A 6,227-nucleotide genomic window follows, 5' to 3' on the forward strand; every position below is an offset into this window, starting at 1 on the left:
TTGTCCTCCGACCTTCTCTCACCTAGATCTGATCAGGCTGTTTGGAAGAGGTAACTTAATAGGGCTAAAGGCCAGTGTGTCCTTCTGCACCCCTTGGATCAAGACTGCTTTGAGGGAGACCAGCAGCTAATGGTGAGGGAGGAAGTTCCACTTACTCTATTCTCCCTTCTCCATGCCTGACCCTAATCCTAGCCTCCAAGGGGCTGGATAACTCTGCTTCTCGCTTTTCCCACCTCCATCCTAATTCCTATCCATTGTGTATGTGTGCGTGTTGGAGGGGGGATAGAGGAAATGGGGTGCCCCAACTGGGGTTACTGGGCCTTGGGCCTTCCCCCTTGCTTGGAAGTGCCAGCTTCTTTTAGGCTGTGGTTAGTGACGACTGTCCCATGCCTTGAAATTGACTCAGAATCCACTATCCCTCTATGTGTCTTCCAGATTTCTTCCAGATGGTAGATGCAAAATCTATGTCTCTGTGTATGTGTAGTGTTGTTTTCTTAAGTCCACCCTGTGGCCCCTTGCATTCAGTAGGAGATCTGGGGAGGCCCTGCTCTCCCCACCATACATAACACCGCTCTCTTCATTCCTATCTGAATTTGTGGCCATGAATTCCCAGAAAGAGCTGGGCTCCTGGGAGCTGCCCAGTTGCTCTCCTTCAAGGGAGAAGCTCACCCAGGATCTTCCTCAATCCTTCTCCTCTCTTCTCAGCTTGCGGGGAGCAGAGGGTTCATACTCTAAGGACCAAACTGCACCCTTTCTTGGGTGAGTGAGCATTTCTACCTCTGTGCTTTCAACTTTTGTTGCATCATGCACTGATGCTGCTTGCAAAAAATAAAGACAAAATACTCGGAAGTTGCATTCAACATGGCCACTGGATCCAGCTGGGGTTTGGTGCCAGTGTTATTACAGGGTCTGTGGAGTATCAGCCATTGGCTTGTCCTCCTCTCTCCCTCCCTCTGCACCCAGAACTCTTATCCTTCCTGAGGTTTCTTGCTAGATGGGTTAGATCTTGGCTCAGAACAACAGCTTTGGTGGGTTTCCTGGATAGATGTGAAACAGGAAATCCAGTTCTCCACCTGTCCTCCCTCTAGGAAGTTTGGTGTAGATCAGAAACGGTGCTAGTGACTTTTGACCTCTGCTCTGGCTAAGAGAATCTCCAGGGAAAAGAAAGGCTTCATGGAATAGGGTGAGCAAACCCTACCCCTGCCCACCCTTCCTCCCTGGTATTCCTTTTGTTGAAGATGATGACAAGGGACATCCAGGGGTTGCTCACTAATAGTCTTGGTGTGGACATCACTCTTGGAATCTTTGAAGCAGGATAAGTATTTTTAGGGGAGGTAAGAGTACAGGAAGACAGTTGGGAGCAAGGCCAGGAAATACTCTCCTCCACCCTGCAGTAGGATGGGGTGGAGCAAAATTGTAAAAATTTTTGTTTCTCCTTCTCCCTTCTTATGCTTGGGAAGTTTTGTGTGGTATAATAAACCCTGGACATATAATAAACCCAGAAGTCATAGATTGTAGTTTTGACTCTGTCACTCGCTAGCTTTGGGTGACACATCACATTTGCTTTCTGGGCCTCAGGTTTTCACTTGGGACCCCTCTCCCCCAACTTCTTGGGGGCTTGTTGATAGAAGATGTCCATGTAGACAGTGACACAAAAGGGGCCGATAGCTTGACCACAGCTCTCCTTGAACCTCCCCCTACTCTCGCAGTGGGGAATAATGGAGGAAAAATGTTTACACTCAATGCACTATCTGTGCTTCCAGCCCCTCACCTTACCAGGTCCAAAACAAGCTGTTTGGGTTTTGCAGCTGATTTTTTTTCTACCTTTTCTCCTTCCTCTACTAACTCCCCTTTTTCCCCTTTGAATTCCACGTGCTCAGAGTTCTGGGGCCCAGACCCTGTGTGGGCCCCAATAGCTGCTCCCTCTGTTTCTACATCCTCTCTCCAGCTTTGCTATTTCTCTGCTACCTAATCTCAGTGACTGTGAAAGGACTTTGTGTCTGAGCCATGGCCAGCTCCTGGCTGGCCCCCTTCCCTACCCCCTTTCTATTGTTTGGATGATGGCCTCCCTGCTGAGTGACTGACTATAAAATCTCTGCGTGCTTGTTGGGTTTTCTGGCTGGAGGCTTTAATAGGTTCCTATGAGCTGCCACTTCCCTAGGTATGCTGAGAGACTGATGGCAACCAGGCCAATTTCGGTAGAGGCCAGGCCTGTGCAGGCCCTGCCTCTCCTCCTCCCTCCACCCCCGCCCCACTGCCAGACATCCTCTTTCAAACATTTGGTGCAAGCACCTTGTGCTCAGGGGGTCAGTCCCTTCCTGCCTTCTGGTATGTTTTTCTTGAATCCTTTTACTTACTTTCCTTGCCCCATTCACAAGAAGAAATGACCCTTAAAGCTTCATTTTTCTTACTTTCTAGGGGAATCTGTAGGGTGGGGGTCAAACTGGAGATGTTCCCCAGAGGTCTGATAAATAGAAGTGTACTGTGTCCTGAGGCTGATGCCAGCAGCACAATTCAGACCAGAACCCAGGTTCAGAATCCAGACTGCTTGCCTCTAACATTTGAGCAAGGAAGAGCATCCTCGCTGTGAGGTTGGACTAGATTCTCTCTAAAGGCCATTCTCATATAGCATGCCCTGGCTCTGATTTCATGTGTTTTTATGGAAGAGCTAGCTGGCAGTTAGATCCTGGAAGAAGGGAAATGGCACCTCACTAGCATTTATCATGTCCTCCACCCCCTTCTCTTTTTAAAAATAAAACCAGCTTCTGTTCTGAAAATAAAATACTTGAGACTTGTGACAAGCTTCCTGTGTGGTTTAAGATCTTTCCTGTCCTGGTTTCCTTACTAAATTCTTAAATGTCACTGTAATATTTGTCACCACTTTTTAGGTTTGTGTTAACATTATGGGTTCACCTTGGCTATTTCCTTCTAAGCAGTCACATGTTGCTCAGGGAGGCAGTGTGGCTTTGGCTTTGATCTGGTGGGTGTCTAGTTAGGCTTTCTGCAGGCAGAGCTAACTCAGATGGGCTCTCAGCCTGAGAGTGATTGCCCCGGCCACCCAAAGCTTTCTCTCCTAATTCTTTCTAAGAATAACTTACCAAAGGGGGAAAGACTGAGAACTAATTTTTAAATACCTTGCCCTCCTCTATTACTCTTGCCCCCTTTAGAAGCCTGAATTCTTATGTATGAATGAGAAGAACAGGCCATGGCTTTTTTTGTCTTGTTTTTTATTTTCGTTTTTTAAACATGAACGGGACTGTAAAGTCTAAGATGGAACATTGGTCTGCATAAAAATAAAATTATATATATTTTTTCTTTAGCACAGAGACACCGGCACTATTCAAACCACTCTGTGTCATTGCCCCCACGATGCTTTTGGCCATTCTAAAGGCCACACAGTGGTCTGACCCAACAGGATGAGAGAGGCAAAGCTAGAGCATGGTCAGAGCCTGGTCACAGGCTTGCTCTGCCTCCTACTGGCTATGGCTTTGGGCACTCATCTTATAAAATAGGAACAATATTACCTACTTCACAAGGCTGTAGTAAGAGGTGACATATGTAAAAATGGTCTTTTCCCACAAGACGTTTATAATCATAATGAGGGGACAAAAGTTAACATAGGAAATTACAGGACAATCTTAAGGCATTAAGAAATGCCTTCATTTCTTCCTAAATCTAGATGCAAAATAAGATGATTAACTGACTAAGCATGTCCTAAATATTTATATGTTTCTTATAGTTAAGTAAGCCCTTACCGGTTTTGGTCCGCTGGAGCATATATGAAGGCACCTGGTGAAAGGCGAAGAGGTATAGGGGTGATCTAATCATGAATGGGCAGTGCTGGGACCATACTTGGGCCTTGCCTGAGGAGTTGAGTCTGACCCCACAGTTCTGACCCTAAGGAAGAGCACGGGAATATATCTGGTGCTTAACTGTGTCAGGCCCTTGATGCACATCAGCTCGTTTCATTCTCATGGCATCTCTATTTTCCTGAGGTCCAGAAAGATGGTGTAGCTTGCTGAATGCCACACCATAATCAGGAAGTGAATTCAGATTTCAACCCAGGATCTGCCTGCCTCCAAAATCTGTACCCCAGGCACTCTTCAGACTTTAGCTGTTAATTGGGTTTAACTTACCCTTCATTAAAGCTGTGCAGTTCTGGCTAAAAAGCAGGGGCTAGTTTTCATATTCTGTATGAGTGCCAGGAAAGAGGCACTGAGCAAAAGTCAACTAGGTGCAGGCAAAAGTAGGGCCAGCCAATTTTGCCTCACCCTTTCCTTCCTACTCCCTCTTGTCCTCTCAGGGCACTGTTGTATCTACTTCCTCTCTAATCAGAAAGGAAGGATCCAATAAACTAATTCATACTAAAGTGTTAACCTAAGGGGCTACTCCTCCTAGGAAAGGGAACTGGGTACCGAGGTTAGGGGAAGGCATATTGGACAAGACTTCTTGGCATCCTTTAAATTATGAGAGGGGACTCCATGTTCCTCTAACAGGCAAGGCTGGCTCGACAGGGCACCTGGCCTACCTTAACCAACCTAAATGGACAGGATGAGAGTGTGGACCCAGTGCCAAGATCTGGGAGAGGCAGCAGGGCATGGAAAGCTGGGGAGAGGCCGAAAGAAAGGAGATGGACCTGGAAGCCATTTAGGGGTGATGTGGGAGGCACTGAGTGGGAAGTAGACAGTGGCAAGTGTCCCATCCTAGCAGAAGTCAACAGCGCACCCGAACTTCACAGCTTATACCCATAGGTTGGGGATAGTTGCTTTACTTTATATTTTTCCATAACATACAATCTATATTGTTTCCATTTTCCCACAATGAGCATATTCACTCAGCCAACACATTTATTGAGATCCTAATATATGCCAAATATTGAATCATATATTACTTTTATAATATGAAAAAGCAAACACTCGAGGAAGAAAGCAGTAACAACAGGAAAGGAGGCTAGATAAACAGTGCTCCGGGTTCATAAACTGCTCTGGCCCAGAACCAGGTCAGAGCACTTCTCCTTGCTAAGAGGCAAAGGGACCTCAGGGAGCCTCTGGACTCTTTAAACGGCAGCAGTGTAGGAGGGGAGGAAACACCTGGACCAAGTGACGGCTACCATGTGTCTAGTGCTTCCTGGGAGCGGGACAGCACCTAAGTGCTTCACGTGTATATTTCATCCACTCCTCACAAGACCTCTGTGAAACAGAATTCCTGCTGCACCCATTTTAGAGACAAGCAACTGGAAGCCTAAGAGAGATAACTTGACTTAAGTCACTCGGCTGGCAAGAAGTGGAGCCCGGGGGCCCAGACTTGTGTTAACTGTCGCCAGCCTCTTTTTAAGGAAACTCTCCAACACACCCGACTTGAGGCCCAGGGCTGGGGCTGGAACACCAGCTCTGCATTTTACTCTGAGTTCAAGCATACATGGGCCCCTACTGTCTTGCAGAGCCTGGGGCAGACCGTGTCTTGTGGCCCTTCACTGGCAAGTCTTCTCAGGAGGTACTGGAACAGAACAGGGCTAGCTCTCCCCTTATTTAAGAAGAACATCAATTGCAGAGCCTAAAGGCCACAGAATGAAAATCGCCCATTGCACTGTAAGTACAGCTTCTCCCATGTGCCCTATTTAATATTCAAAGATCAGCGAAAAAAAGTAAAATCCATCATATTCTGGCATCTAGAGATCCCAGCTCAAACTACTGAATAAATGTTTAAATGACTGAACAAAGCCCCTCAAAACCTAAACACTGCTGAGGACCTTCCTGCAGAAAAGAGAAACTGGTTTAAAATCAAAGTTGTAAACAGTTCTGTTATCAAGTAATGTCTAGATCACCTGCCATTTAATCATGCCCCGCATCCCCCCCCACCTCTTTTTTTCCCCCGACTAGGATCAAGATAGCAGATAGGCAAAACTCGTGGAAATCCACCCAGGAGTTGGAGGCTTGCACTGGCCACTAGTCACAGGCTACTACTCTGGGTGTTTTGGTCACGCATTGACTCTGGGTCCTTCTGCCACGTTGAGCCACCTCTGCTGCACTCTATTCAGGAGCAGGGCCAGAGAAGTGGGAAAGCCACAGCTTGGAGGACATCTGTTCTTGGAGGGGCTCTTCTGGGCAAAGCAGGATTTTATTAGCCACGGTTCAGAATAATAAAGACCTGGCTCGCTTTATACATGCTCCTGAAACTCTTGGCATTTGGCTGATGGCAGACACTCCCTCAGGCTGACAATTTCCAGC

The sequence above is a fragment of the Pteropus vampyrus genome, unplaced genomic scaffold (assembly GCF_000151845.1).
Source record: "Pteropus vampyrus isolate Shadow unplaced genomic scaffold, Pvam_2.0 Scaffold137, whole genome shotgun sequence".
NCBI lineage: Eukaryota > Metazoa > Chordata > Mammalia > Chiroptera > Pteropodidae > Pteropus > Pteropus vampyrus.